Source organism: Anas acuta, chromosome 8, assembly GCF_963932015.1.
Source record: "Anas acuta chromosome 8, bAnaAcu1.1, whole genome shotgun sequence".
In the NCBI taxonomy this organism is placed as follows: Eukaryota; Metazoa; Chordata; class Aves; order Anseriformes; family Anatidae; genus Anas; species Anas acuta.
The window spans coordinates 15,842,943-15,858,757 of NC_088986.1; the positions used below are offsets into that span (position 1 = coordinate 15,842,943).

Below are 15,815 nucleotides of genomic sequence, written 5' to 3' on the forward strand. Positions count from 1 at the left end.
ATTTATGTTTTCATCTATGCAAGGTAAATTGGATTGAAACTTCACACTGTTTAAAAAGCAGAGCTGAGATTCTTGCTTACATTTGAGTTCTAAATTAGAAAGCACATGACTACGCTTCATGGACCTGAAAGAGCTGGGTCTGAGTTAATATGATGCTTATACCATTGATTTCACTGGAGCCTTTTGTATCAGAAACCACATGTACACAGCCCCACATTGTGAAGCGAGATTAATTTAGCTGTTGGAAAATTATGTGCTGTATAAGAATGTTCTGTGAATGAGCTGGATTGCAAATTCTGCTTCTTACTATTTGCAGTGCAAGGCACCAGTAACATGAACAGGGTACTTACTGGTTTCAGCTGAACTTTGCAGAAATGTGAATGACAGGCACCCAAAGTAAGGAGATAGATGGTGGAGAACTAAACAGTGTGAGGCCTACTGTGTCAGATATTAAAATCCTGAATCTAAATGGTAACATAGATATAAAAGTAATTGCAAAGATTTTAGAACTGCAGTCCCTCTAAGAGCACAGAAGGGGTGGCATCTCTTACAAAAAGTTGATCTGTGATTATTCTCAGCTATAATTACAGGGAGCACCACAGAGAGGGTTACTAAGAATATTTCTGTGCTCCAGTTTAAGAGGTTATTTTAACGTTTCTCAAATGTATCCGCTTTTAGAGCCAAAACTCTTGTTCCCTCTCTTTCAGTTGTTACAGCAATAGTTGAAGCAGAGCAACCTTCCTGTGATGTACCTACCCTGGAGAACAGAAGCACTCTGGCTCATAGATGTAAATTACCTGTATGCAAGCTCAGTTTTTGACGCACTTCCTAACAGTACAAATTCACTCAGTGCAAGTCCCTAAAGGAACATGGGAAGTAGGCTGTTACCCTGAAGTGAAAGCCACTGTATATTGTCCTAGTGATCCCTTATGAGCAATTGCACTTCAACTTTACTCATTTTTATGTTGGTAAAATTTTTGATAACTTGGCATTTGCAAATGCTGGATGTATGAAGCTTAAGTAGCATAGATTACAGTTTTCTACTGGACCAGAGACAGTAAAACCATGAGCCTCTTCTGTTGTGGTTCCTGCTACTTATTAACTAACCAGTAACTGTTATTTCTTCCAAGTACACAGCCGTACTTCTGCAGAAATTATCCTTGCACCAGTACCAAAGATATTAAAAGTTCTCCTTACTCATAGCAATGAGATGCAGAAAGATCAACTTTTCTTGAACTCAGTGTTGCTGATAACTTTTACTTTTTGACATTTGTATTCTTCCATGTGTCTGGATCAGTTCCAGTCTTACATGTTCATGTGTTCTCCTAGACCAAACAACTTTCCGCCTCAGTGCCTAGCCACCAATTACTAGCTGAAAATTGTACATTTTGCTGCTTGCCTGGTCCCTCCCCATATCTCTGCCATCAGAGGAGGCCAAGCAAGCATTCCCTAATGCACTACAAGTAAAGCCAGCCTGGTTAGCTCATATCCATGTTCATCACCAGGTGAAACGAATCTGGCTGACTTAGCTTGAAAGAGATTAGGAGGCACTTTGTGATCCCTCTCACCAATGGAACAGTATGTTGGGTACCTGGAAGGCAGCAACAAACACTATAGAAAGAGCTGTCACTTCCCAAAAGAGCTTCTCTGTGGCCTCAGATTTTCTCACCACTCCCATCCTTGAACCCAGTCTTGTACGCCTGAACTTTCATGTTTTTTCTACATATATAGCCTTTATTTTTACCTTAGTGGCCACAACTAAAGATGTATTTTGACATCTTAAATGAGTCTTCTCTGTTCAGCTTGGCCTGCCTGTCTTTATTAATTAAACTAGTGTCTTCATATCAGGTTCCTTCAGCTCAGCTCTTTCTGTTTCAGCTCTTGCTTTCCATTTGCCTTCATTATACCCTGCCATCCTTGAACTGCACTGAACTCTTCCTCATTTCACATCTTCCTGTACAACATTTGGATCTGCTATGTCTCTGCCTAAATTTATCACAACTGATGCAAAATCTTCTTTGACACAGATCCAGGAGTAAGGGGACAGACAGACGTCTCCTCTCTTTGTCACATTCATTTGTCCTCTAACATAAAATCAACTGAAAATGAAGGACATTCTCTTTCGTGACCATAACTTCACATTCTTCTTTTTCCTGCTAGTTTTGCTTCTGGGATACATTTTAATATGTCATCATCCATGGAAACTGCACTGTTTATATTTGCAGCTTTTCAATATGCTTGGAGTCGGTGTTTTCCAGGTGAACAGTGTATTAAGATTTAATCTGAACCTAGTCAGATAATATTGACCCACAATGAAAAAGCTGTATGAATGAGATAGTAGCAGACAGCTTAAAGTGCTGAGTGCCATGTGCTGACTGAAAAATGATACCCCAGAAGTTTGGTAGTGGAGAGCAGATGGGACATTTATGAATGGAAAAGCTTCTTGATTATTTAAATATTATGATTCTATTTTTAAAACTTTCTCCGTTTGTTCAAGTTTTGCCAGGCTTTGCCTGCTGCAGTAGTATGTACAGCAGGGAGCTTCCAGAAGCTGCTCACCCCTCTGTAAGCTGCCATGTCTTGTTACTAACTTCAAGGCTGTTTTGCTGGAGTAGACTTCCCCAAAATGAGAACAAATAAGAACTGAGCCCGAGACTTCAGCTTCCTGATGCTCCTCTCTGTGCCCATTTCAGCTATACTTCCCACCGTTCAGTGTCAGCAGTCATCAGGAAACATGTTTTTTGTTTCCCAAATCAGGGTCTCCTGAAACAAATCCCTAGGTATTACAGTACTGCTGCAGCTTGCAAGCCGCATTGTGTTAGGGCCACAAACAATGAGTTGGACATTGCCCAAAGTAGCTTTTAGTCCAGGTCATGGATGTGAAGGATAGACAAGGGAAGCTGTTTCCACATATATCTGAGTTGCTTGGGTTAAATGTAATGAATTATTCTAGCAAACATATTCCAAATCTTCCCCATCAGTTTTTTACAAGTTCCAAATTTAGATGTTGCTCTAAATGAAAAGGAACAATTCAAATGCCTTTCTGAATGCATTTGAAATGAAATAAGTTACTGTAATTTCACTGGCAAGCCAGCTCTTTGGAGGGGGCAAAAGTTGCAAATGGAAAAACAAACAAACAAATGAGTGAGTAACTGTGGGAGGTGATGCCAGAATCAGAAACAAGGCTGGATAGGAGGAAAGGAAAGGGGTGGGAAACGCTCTTGTTTGCCCTGGGACAATCTGTAGAAAACAAAACAAAATGTGGGAGAGAGTTGAACAGAAAACAAACAAACAAACAAAAAAAAACCTCTCTTGGTCTTGTTCTTGCTCTTCTTCTGCTGCTGCTTTTATTTATGTATTTATTTATTTTTTAATCGAGACAACCATGCTACCAGGACCCATGATGTTGCTTTTAAAGAGGACCTCAAAGACTTTGAGAAGTAAAACAGAAGTTTCCATCTTCATGGTTCAGATTCTTCCTTTAGAGGAGTTCCTGCAGCTACAGGACTAGGAGGTAAGTCTCCTGGTCTCGACTGTAAGGAGGAAAAATGAATGAGATTGCCAGATGCATGGAGTCCGCAGTCAGTGAGCTGAGAAAAGCATGACTTCAAGCTACCTTTCTGCTTTCCAAATCGTGTACTGGTGAGAAATTAAAACCTAGTTTAGGTCAGCCTGCAGGTATAGAGTGTGCTTCACCTCCCTTGAACTGAGGATGGGAAGTAAAGGAAGGAGTGCTGCAGAGCTGCTGGTTCTCAGCTCTCCAAAGACTTCCTGCTAAGGGGAATCCTCAGTTGTCCATTTAGGGTAGTATTAGAGCTGCGCCGAACTGCTGAGGCATGCAAAGAAGCTGCAGATGGAGCTGGGAGTATAGCTCCGTGCTTCTCTGTTGAGCCACCCAGTTACAGCAAATGCCTGCTAGAGGTGGGTACTAAGGCTGCTGGTAATGGCTAGAGGCAGAGCAGGGGGTCTGGTTTTAATAAAAAGGTAGTTTACGAACAGCATTTTTCTTATTTTAATGATAAAATGGATATGAAACAGTTACACTCCAGGCCCTTATTTTTCAGTGCTATTATTTTTTTAGAACACTGAAAACAAAATAAGCAGAAGGAGGGGAAAAAAAAAGGAAAAAGAAAACCCTTCAGACAACAATCACCTTTTGAGTTAAATTCTCATGCTTGGTCTTAGCCCAGAGGGATTTGTCTTGAGTGAAGTTTGAAGAAAATCCTTTCAGCAGTTTCTGAGTTATTTAAATGTAACCATGGAGGTTTGGATTCAGATGCTTTTTTGCACTTGTATAACTCAAAAATAGCTTTGCTTTAAAACTTCTAAATTAACCCTCCTTAACTTTTCAACTTGTCTCCTATCCTACTGTACGGCTTATAAAATTTTAAAGCTAATAGTATAACAAACTCAAATAATGATACTGCAGATGTTCAAATGAATCTTGGGAGGAATAAATTATAGGAGTCACAGTAGGTTGTTTCTGAAGAAAGAGCGGCTGCATGCTTTAAACTATGTGCTCTTGCTGGTCTGAAATAGGCACAATCTTTTCTACTATTAAAAAGCGTAAGTAGTTTGGGTGTGGATTTTAATACTTGGTTAGACACAAGAAATTAAACACCTAAGTCCTGTTCCTTTGTTACCTCCTGACAGCAGTGCTTCAGATTTGTCAGAACAGTCTCTGAAGTTCTATTGTTTTCTTTCTAACACAGTCCTGATCAACGGGACACTTAAATGCCTCCTAAATATTTACGGACTTCAAAGTCACTGAAATGCTCCATGATTGTCCTACTGTTAACATTTTATTGCCAGAAGACTGAGGCAATGTGAGGAGAAGTGATTTGGTCTGCCATGGCTTTTTCCCTTTTCCCTTTTGTTCATCCAGTCCTCCTGTTGCTTTCTTATGTTTCTTCCTCTTTGTCTTCTTTCCAGTGTTTCTGCCTCACTTACTAGTCCTGTCCTCTCTGTCTCCTATCTCTCTTTCAAACATCTTTCTCCATTTATTCTTCTCTAACAATTGCACTGAAGAGGGCCCATGATAGAGGGAAATGATTTTTTACTTTGGCAGCAGCTTTTTACTTTTATCTTTTCCCTAACTGTCTGGGATGGGTCCAGGCAGCTCTCTCCAGGCTCGTCATCTCTCTTCACGTAGCTCATGACCCTGAGCCCCAGCCAGCAATCTGATGTCTGCCATGAGAACACCTCCCATGATCTGCAGCCATGATCAGACGAAGGTGTTGCAATGCTGTGCGTTACTTTACCTGCTTACCACACTTGCTCTGCCTCTTTCTAGGAACGGGACACCCATGCCAGGTCTTTCCCACAGAACAATGACAGATAGTGCTGCTGCCTTCTGCACGTCTCACCTCTGTGCTCCCGTGCCCTTCTTCCTCTAACATGCTTTTGTGGTCCAGCCTACTGGCTGGCGCAATTATCTGAGATCCAGGAAGCTTGTATTCAGCTCTGCCCAGGGCGATTTGGGCTTCAATCTCTTGACCCCCTGATTTAGCACTCTACCCAAGGGATTATCAGCTGTTCTGCAAGGACTGTGTCCTGACTCCTTCCTTCAGTGGGAAGCTTGTGCTAGACTTGTCAGCCACATAGTGGGAGTGTCAGGCCCTGCCCCAAGAAACGCTTCATACAAAACATGGAAATGTTCACTGGAAGGGGGGAACAGGACCCAGGTTTCTTGCCCTCAGTAATGCTTTGACAGCAAGCACACATGGCAATCCAGTTAATATTTAATTATTCCATACAAACTGGAACAGCTCCGAGGAGATGGATTGGAGAGAGCCCCACTTCCAGCAGGTCTTTTTAGCTTGCGCTGGTCTCACTTGGCTTCTGTAGGTCCAATTGTGGGAATGTGTTGTGAGGAAATATGTGGAGGCTGGAAGGGAGGGAAGAAAAAGTTGGTTCTGGACATCCCCCGTTATCCATGGTGACAGGTCTGTATCCTTAGCTGACACAAGCACCTGCTGCTGCTGCCTCAGTTGCCGTTCTGGACAGGAGTGACAATGAAAATGAGGTGGAAGGAAAAGAAGTCTGCTAAAAGACAGGGCAGCAGACCGGGGCACTATAAGGGAAATTGCTTTTAAAGGTGGAAATACAGCAAAAATAGACTAAAGAGTATTAAAAGACAAAATCAATGCCAAAGCAGAGGAAGCCAGAATGATTTCCAGAGTTCAGCTATAGGCAGTTGTCCCCCAACACAAGCCAGGCACTGTCAGTGTGTGGGAGACATCCAGGAATTTTCTCTCCTACAAAAATATTAGGGATGTTATATGTTTTAACTGTAATGGAAAAACTGGATCGCTAGTGCTCAATTCCAAAGGAAAACACTAGCCATTGGAAGTGATGTGGTACTGGGGCTGTGTGTGTGTGTTTGGCTGCTGCCTTTTCTCCTAGCGATTCTATAGCTTCCTTCATTCTTCGCTTCTCTCATATTACAGAAAGAAGGTAATTTTTCCTGGCCATTTACTAAAGCTCATTAAAGACCGAAGAGAACAAACAATGCTACTCCTTAGAGACTACCATTCAAAGTCATTCTACAATTCTCTGTTCTAATACTCGAGACAAATTAATTATTCCTTAGTGAAAAGTATATAATTCCTATTCTTCATTTTTGGGGTGGGGAGTGGAGAATAATAATAGGAAGTTTATATCTGAGTCGAAAGCTGTCTTTGCTGAAGGGAAATGAGAAAAAATGTGTGTTCCAAGAAGAGTAAAAGCAATTATTCTAATAATAATTCTAGGGATATTAATGTCTTTTTAAAGTAGATTGCTTTCAAATAAACACCAAAGTTGAAGGGATAGGAAAGGCTGGTTTATTTATTAATCATTCCAAAAGTGCATTTTTCTAAATGAACAAGTGCATGAGCAACTTCGCTGGCACATATTAAATTTAGTTAAATGGCAACTTGTAAACGTCTAAAAACTTCTGTAACCAGAGACTAATTTGTTTAACGTGTTGAAAATGTTATGTGGATGTGAGGAACTACATATTAAACTTCAAAGCAAAATGCTCCAGAGATTACACCATCTTAAAGACTGCATATTGGAAAAGCCTTTATACATTAAACATAAAGGATTTTTAATTCTCTTCTGTTTTGAATACTTGTCAATCCGTGTGACTCACGCTCAGGATTGTAAACTGTCATTTAAGGTGTGATGTCCAAGTTGAGGCCTGGACCATGATTTGCAAGGGGCTGGCTTTTCTCTTTCATCTCTATTAATTAATCCTGTCTCAGTTTGCCCAGCGTACACTTCTGTTGACATCACCTTTTCCATATACTTTAAAGAGTCCCCCGAGAGATCTACTGCAGAACAAAAACTGGACAGAGAATACATTTGGAAACCATTTTATTTCTCAATTACCAACCAAAACGTATGGAAAAGATTTACACTCTATCTGATTTACACAATAATTATACTTTGAAAGCTTAGAAATAAATGGCTTGATCCTTGGAATCATTAGTTACTATACCAAATGTAATTGGTGTAAACTAATGAGTTTACTGGATGGCTGACCCTTAATTACTGATTATACTTAAATGCTAGCCAATCAAAAATGAGTTTACTTATAAAAGTACAGTATAGTATTAACAAGCATTACATTTCCAAGTAAGCAGCTTTATGATTAGTTGTAGCACACAACTCGAGCCTGTTCAGGGCTATCAAAAGCAGCTTTTTAATAATAGTGCTCTAAGCAACCATCACTCTCTTACCTCAGCGTCTATCAGACAAACAGAAAGAAACCACATAATTAATCATCTCATGCAGTAGAAATAAAGCATCTGGGCCAGATCCAGCCAGGATATGCATAGCCTTAGTCAAAAGAGCTGCAAGAGGCTGGGGATTTGGTTTAAAATAGGATACCTGACATGGGGAATTCTGTCCCTCTGTGGGGGCAATATGTGGTATGGAAGTTAAATAGTGATTGATTGTGTGCAGTCCTGTATGATATGGAGATACGGAGAAGCCTATCAGCTTGGTGTACCCTATTGGTGTAGTAATTCCTTGAATCGAGGAGGATTCTTTGAGCACATTCTATATGTGGTAAGAAGACATCTGCTTACTCTGCTGCAATCCCAAAAAATGCAGAAATCACAACTCCTCGCCATTTATTATGTCAATTGAAGAGTGAACTTTTAAATAAAATAGCAAATGGGAAGAAAATATTTTTATTTGTTTCTGGTTGATCTGTAAGAGTTAATGTTTTTACCTAACCAGGAAAACTAAAAATTCCCACTAAAAAAAATTGAAAGCAGACTTGTATAAAGAGCGTGATTCCAGAGTTGTGACTTTAAATAGATATACCAAATATTTGGATAAAATAATAGGACTTTACAGTACTTTCATTCACATCCTTGGAGGCACTTAAGTTACTCCAATGTTTTAAAGATGTGGAAATTCTCCATCCCCTATAACTTCCCTGTGAATCCTAGACTTCAGATAGGAGGCTGATACTGGAAGGTAGAAGACCAAGTCTAATGCACTGCAGCCACAGGGATCTAGTTGGAAGAGTATGTATTTGCTGGAGCTCTGCAGCCCATGTGCTCTTCAGATGATCTCATGGACCTCAAGAGTTGCCAGGATTCATCCTGTCTGGTTTACAGGTCTCTCTCCCATTTCTGCTTTTCTCTATGATGCCTTCAGTGCTTGCATTTCATGAAGAGCTGGGCTCAGCAGAGGACCATCATCATCTGGTGGTTCTTTGGCTCTGGTACTGTAACACATGCCCATTTATTGGAAGAAAAATTTTCTTAAAACTCAGAAGATGAAGAGTGAATAAGTTCTTAGAGTGCCTGCACATGGGTTAAAGTGAAATTCATGCATTTACTGAACTCCTATTTGTTAGATGTCTGGGGTCAAGTGAAGGTTAAAGTTGTTTACTGCTTTCAAGCTCTGGCCTTAGAAGTTAATGCAGAGCTCTGCTGCGAGCAGCTACAGAGTAAGTCCCTGGAACCATGAATTGCTGGTTTGATATCAAGGTCTTTGGGTCTTACTAATAAAATTAGTTTGTTTCTTAAGGAAATCCTAGCAGGGACATTATGGTCATATAAAGTCATTATGCTTTTTTACAGCAGAACTTTAAAGATGTTTTGGAATGATCAGAGCTCGTGGGAAGGAATCGTTTTTTTATTATTTTTGGGATATCTTTAAACTATCACAGCTACAATACTGCCACTTGGAATAGGTGCTGTACAGATCAAAAGAACAGGCAAAAAATATGTTGAGGCCTGAGCCAGGCAATTGGGGCGTACCTGTCCGGAGAAAGCTTGTCGAATTGAATGGACTTTATGCACCTCTGGCAGTCTGCTCCCTTTCTGTAGGAACTAGATATTTGGGGTAATCAACGTGTTTTATTGCAATTCCACAAGAGCAGATAGAGAGCCTAGGACACTTTACAAGCTTTGCTTTTCACAGTTCTCTGTTGGAGTGTGCAGGGGTGAGCAGTTTTAAGAGTCATGGAAAAGGAAGAGGGCTTATTTTTCTTAACTTGAGATCCTGTGAACTCAAAGACAGAGGAAACAATAAACTAGTCAAGAACTCCCCTCTCCATGCCCTGCTCAGCAATGCTGGTGAGAACAATGCTGCCATTTCTGCTCTGCTGATGCTGAGGCAACACCCTGTACTGCAGAAGGGAGACAAGGAACCATTGGTTTGTGAAGAAGGGGAACATGCTATGGACAGGTTTGACCTCCTCAGCCTGTGGCGTGGAGGACAGAGGAGCTTCTGGGTGGACCAGGGCAACAGGCACTGCAGGGTATTTTCCCTCCTCCTCTGAGATATGCCTAACTGCTTCTGCAAAAGAAAGCATCAAAACCCATCTTGTTCATAGAAATACAACATATTTTAAAGCTGTAGTTAATGGATAAGCTGCTTTCTGATTGGGTGAGTCACACAATAAATCTCTTCCTGAGCCAAGTGCAACGCAGCTTATTCAGTAACAGTGAAATGAGCCACCGTCACTTTGCTGCACTTGCATACATCAGGCAAAACGCTTCCGTCTTCATCAGTCTTTTAGTAAAATAGAAATAAAACAATTGTTACAGAATGGTGTCACTGGATCTCTGACACCTGCTTTAAAAATAAATCTCTTAGCTTTGTCTTCACTATTACTTTCAATAAATGTCCTAGCATTGTCACAGCATTTATCTAGCAGCAGGAAACCATTATCCTATGACAACAATCTATTCCATTAACATTAGCTCTTAATTGTAAGATTGTTTATAAGACAGCAAAAGCTACTGAATTATAGTAGAATGATAAAAAGAGTTATGGTCATGGAGTTCAGTAGTCACTCCAGTTCTGAAAAACAACTTAAGAAAAGTAGAGGGCTATATTTTTGTATGAAAAATAATGTAACAGTCTTATGCAAGAAAATGTTTTTAAGTAATGGATTACATCAGCAAAAGAACTATTAAAGAGTTAAAAATTGTTACTGAGAAACCCTTGCTTTGATAAATGGTATGACAAAAAAAGCTGAATAGAAAGCTTAGAAACTTGTACAACTCTTCCTGAAAGCAAGGCTGCACTGAGTCAAACAGAGAAATCATAATAACAGAAGCGCGTTTGTCTGGCGGAGCGAACAGAAGGAATGTTGCAAAATTGAGATATGAAGAACCTAACTGCAGAATAGAAGAACTGTCATTCTGATTGTTTGTCATTATTGTTTCATGTCCAGTTAAGTGAACTTAGAGTGACAGTTGTGTCATAACTACTGGCATCTATGTAAATTTCAAATCAAATGTGATAGAGGCATTTCTGCCAGACACAAGTCACCAGGCTGCTCTTCCTCTTTATTTTTGTAACCCTCCATTTTCTCATACTGTGCTGCTAGCCCTTAAATTAAAAAGACAACTTCAAGAGGAGATCCCTTTAATGTGTGCCTTTCAGTTCTCACTCCATATCTTACTTTCTCTCAGCTCTTTGAAACAATGGCTAATGTCAAAATTTCTATCAGAAACAATCATCACAAACATCCAGACGTATTAGCTGAAATTACTCCTTCCCATCGATCATATATCATTCACCAAAATCCTTTGAAACTCTAGGTTGTAGACTTCCCCTGAAGACATACGGAGAAAATGGTTCAAGTAAATGCTCCTCCATTATTTCAGTGAAGCCCAAGCATCTGCTCTGTGGGTAGGTGCAAAATACATGGAAAATAAATCAGTCGTGGATACCTTCTCTAAATTACAGCCTCATTCAGAGGTTATGGGAACTTCACAAGGATATCAGACATACTCCTCTCATAGTAAGTAACTCATTTCCTGGTGGCAGATACTCTAATGACATAGGATTTGCTACTGGACACGTCTTTAAAAAGTATTTCAATGCAATTATTAAAGTATTATGTGCGGATAACACCATCAAAAACATTAAACATGCTGTTTATTCACTTGGGCATAAAACTACTTTCTTCTGCAAATTTAAACTTACTTTAATTAAATAATTAATAAAGGCTAGAATTAAGTTTCCATTTTTCATTGTAATGAATTATTCCAGAGCATTGTTTTTACTAAATTCTGCATAGGACTGCTTTCAGAAACCATACCCAAGCACAGCGACATTGTTAAAAAAAATGTTCCTTTGACAAATGAAATTTTAAAAATGGTTACAAGAAAATAAATAGTCAGCTATGAGTAGAAAACATTTAATATGTTTTGATGATTTCTTATCTCAGACAGGAAAGAAGACAAGCTGACTTTCTCTGCAGAATTTTTTGAAGTGAATTCTGATTGAAAAGATGTGGTGGTGATTTAACAAAAACATATTATTATAAGACATGACGTATGTTCAGAAGCATAAATGATGGCATTATAAAAGTGTACCTCTGCATTAGGTAAGAGCATTTTGGTCAATTGAGTTAGCTGGGGTTTTTGTTTGGTTGTTTTGTTTTGTTTTTTAATTCCTATCCAATTCTTCTTTTTTGTTCCCTAAGTTTAAAGCAGTTCAGTTGCTACTTCTATCTGCTGTTTTCAAACAGCACCAAACTGTGCTGTCCCATCCTCTAATCTGAACATTTATTATGGTGACTAGCGAATAGTGGCAACACGTTAATACAAGCTCTGTAAAAGCATCTGTGAAGAAAATATTCTTTTACTCTGGAGGGTAAGTTCCATATGATTTTATATTTTTAAGTATTTGCAAAATTAAGGAATTTTTTCTTGTTAAAGATGGCAGTATCTGAACCTAAAAATATTCATGTTTATATTGGTGACAAAATAACACTTTACAGATATGCAATCACAAAATTCAATTGCCAGTATACCCTTAAGAATATCAGAATAATGTAACTGATTTGCTTAAAGAGTGCCTTGTTTTATTAGACTGTGGAGTTTAAAGCCCTCTTTCAAAATTCACACAGCATTTCCAACTGTAAGATTGTTTTATATGGTGAACTTATTATATGCATGGTCTAGTGGCATCTGAAGACTTTTAACTTAAAACATAAAGTACATGTAAGTTCAAACTCTGATGTCTCTGACTTAAACTCAGTTTCAGGCCTTCCTGCTACTGATGGCTCATGGCAATATATCAATTCGTCCAATGGGGATGTACACAGGACAGATTAGTGAACGTAATTTTTGCTGTATGAGGTCATTACAAATATAGCCTTAGCTCTTCCTAAAGTGGACTTCATTGTTAATATAAATATATATCTATAGTTACTGACATTTATATTATTTGGCTCCTGTCCTAAGTTACGGATACAGCGATGATAAAAGGGTCTTGCAAGCCCTTACCTAAGTGAATCATGCTTACTAATTATCTTCCATGGTACTGGGTTCCTGTAAATAAAGTTACTCACTTTACTAAATAAAGTATTTATAAGCAAGTCAAAATTGATACATATATTTCTAAGAGTGAGTTATCTTTCTCTTTGGGGCAAACAGTCCAGTCTACTGTTTGGAAGAGAATGCTGAGAGTAAAGCCATCCAGGATTCCTTCCAGCTTCTGCTAGGGTGCATACTCTCCCGCATCGTTGGGTATCTGACTTAATCTAGTCACATTTTTAAATGTTTAAGACCCTAAAATGGAAGATCTTCTGCTAATATAAGGATGTATTACTTTCAAGTAAGAAATGGCTGTTGATTTTTCCTTACTGTTTCCAAAGAGGCTGGGGTAAGAGGCTTTAAGTCTAATTGTTTTTTCAAAAGGTGTAGCTTGTGAGACACAAAGGCTAGCAAAGTGCGACGTGGAAGATCTCAAGACAAAGCAGCAGCCTCAATGTTTCTCTCTAACGAGAACAGGAAAAGACAGTTGAGGTCCCATAGGAATGCCGTAGTTAGGGGGAGAAGCAAGTCTCCTTTCATGAATGGAGAGATAACCCTGGTAAATTCTGGACTACCTGCTATCTCCCGGGCGTGTCTAGGTTTAAGAATGATTTGGATCACAGGCTGTAACATTTTCCAGACATTCAGATTGCAACTACTATGCCAGCAATTTTATGCTTTCCTTTCCCTGACTCCAACAGTACCACAATATAAGCAGCCAGATTTTCTTCTGCATTGTGTTTTTTATCCATTCAGCCAAAATTAACAGTCTTTGAGGATAATGTATGCCAAGTGAATTTAAATCTTGCGGACTCAAATCGACCTAAAGTTGATGGATACATTCATGCCTACTGCTGAAATCTACCAATTACACAGAACTATGTTAACTTACCATAGAAACATCTCATCTAATAGCACAGATGATGTTGAACTAACTAATTACATTATGGCACATAGACAATGAAAAACATAACGAAGATGACAGCACAGCAACAGCAGATGCTGCACAAAAGAAAAATTAGAAAAATATTGCTCTGCAAAATGCTCTCTGTTAAGGTTTCCTCTGTTAAAATTAATCACAAAAATTAGTGAAGATTAGATTTCAGCAGAAGATATGTGCCTTGTAATGGCATTTGGAAAACGTCATTAAACCATTTAAAACTCTACTCCTTGAGAAGGTAATTCCCATTTTTCGTATCACTATCAGTTCTAAGACGAGTAAACATTTTACTGCCTATGGCAGAGTTTCTTGGGAGAATATCTTTCCCAGTAAGGAGAGGTCCTGATGGTTCTTCCAGAGCCTGAATGTGGTAGCTTCCAGCCATTACAGGCTCAGATAATTAGACAACTTAGATTTTATTTTAGCTTGGCATTTGCTCTGTTCTCGTGCTCTTGGCTGTCAGTGACTGTTGATTATCTGTAGCACGCCTTGTTACTTTATATATTTTAAACTGTAACAGATCCTAAATAACAAATCTAAAACTGCTGAGTATGTTTAAATGTAATGTATACATGGAGATTACATCCAGATGATATACTTCATAGACCTATGATAAAAAAACACATTGCTTTTAACCACAACACTGGTCCTCTCCCCCTTCCTCCCCGGAAGCTTTCCCTGAGCTCCCAGTCTGCTTTAGGCACTGATCTTGAACATATTCCAGCTGATAGACAGATAGCTTTTCCCCTACTTCTGAATCGTGCCTCTCATGCTACTCAAATTTTAATACTTTATTGGCTCTCTCTATATATACATAAAAATCTAAGATATCCTATCTTCCCAAGTCCATTTTCCTAGCTAGACTTTTTTTTTTTTCTCCCCCCCCCCCTTAGTTTTAGCTGGTTCCTGGGCACCCTTCTGCTTGGTCCAGCTCCGGCCGGGGATGCAGAAACGAAGAAGGCCCACAGGTGGCGATGTGGTTAAAGTACACCTGGGCTGTGATTGCCGAGACTGGATTTACCAGTCGGCCTGTCAGAGGGAAGTCGGTCTGCTTTTTAGCACCAGCGCTTTCATTTGCAAGCAGATACTCCCGGCTGAAGTTTCATATACCTGTGTCAGGATGTTGCTTCTACGCTAGACTTGAACAGGAACAGGTTCAAAATATTATGTTGCCTTGGATGACTAAGAGACAGTGGCAGCGCACAAACGCATCGCTCAGTCGCACTGCAGCCGCTGGGTACGTACTTGACATCAGCAGTGGCAGTGTCCCCGCAGTGTGCAGCGACCCACCCGCACGCAGGGCTGCCCTCTCCCGTGGCACGCAGCAATTTTGGCCTGTGTGTACCTGCCACCGCTGCCTGCCTGCTGCTGCAGTTGCGGCGGTGTCGGACCAGGCAGCCTGACTGTCCTCACGGTGTGGCTGCTGCTTACGCCAGTGACCTAGAATCAAGAAACTAGCCTTGTGAAGTTTGCATCTAGTTTAACAGATCCTGGAAATGGGTGATTTGTCTGCCCCTTTGGCTGGAACTGTGGAGCCCATTTGGGTGTACTTGTTAGGCAGCGCCAGATGAGAGCCTGGTCCCACTGCCAGGCCAGCACCTGTGCTTGGGGGAGAGCCGTTCGCCAGGACAACACCCGTGAGTTACGGTGTCTGTGAAGGTACTGGGAGCGTTCTGAGGGCTGTTTTTAGCTGTAGGGAGGTGTGGTATTGCCTGTCTTGCACACTACACCTAGGCCTCAGAGGCGTTATTTTTCCACTTTCAAGCGTCCCTACTGAAGGGGAAGGGTTCTTCTGCTCGTCCTGGGGCGCTCTCAGCAGCCCAGCCGTGCCCACCACAGGCGCGCAGTGCCGCTGGCTGCCGGCCGCCCGCCCCGGCCCGAGCGACCCCTTCCGGGCCCCCGGGGGGGCACGGGCAGCAGCGGGCCGGGCCGGGCCGGGCCGCGCCGCTCGCTCCCGAGCTGGTGGCCGCGGGGGGACGGCTGCGAGCCCCCGGCCCGGGGCGGCGGGGCCCGGCGGCGGCCTGCTCCCCGCCACCGGGACCCCAGCGGGGCAGAGGGGGCGGCGGGAGGCCGGTGCCGAGCCGGGAAGGGCG

The 15,815-nt window shown here is 40.9% G+C and overlaps 1 long non-coding RNA gene across 2 annotated transcripts in view; it reads left to right on the plus strand.

The window, feature by feature from the left end:
* LOC137860356 (uncharacterized) overlaps window positions 1-15,357 on the plus strand; it is a 35,674-nt gene extending 20,317 nt beyond the window's left edge. For both annotated transcript variants that reach the window (XR_011098855.1, XR_011098856.1), the window contains 4 exons: window positions 3,380-3,514; window positions 11,690-11,848; window positions 11,948-12,117; window positions 14,616-15,357. This is a non-coding gene — a long non-coding RNA (uncharacterized lncRNA). The remainder of the gene's footprint in view (window positions 1-3,379; window positions 3,515-11,689; window positions 11,849-11,947; window positions 12,118-14,615) is intronic.
* Window positions 15,358-15,815: the final 458 nt, after the last annotated feature.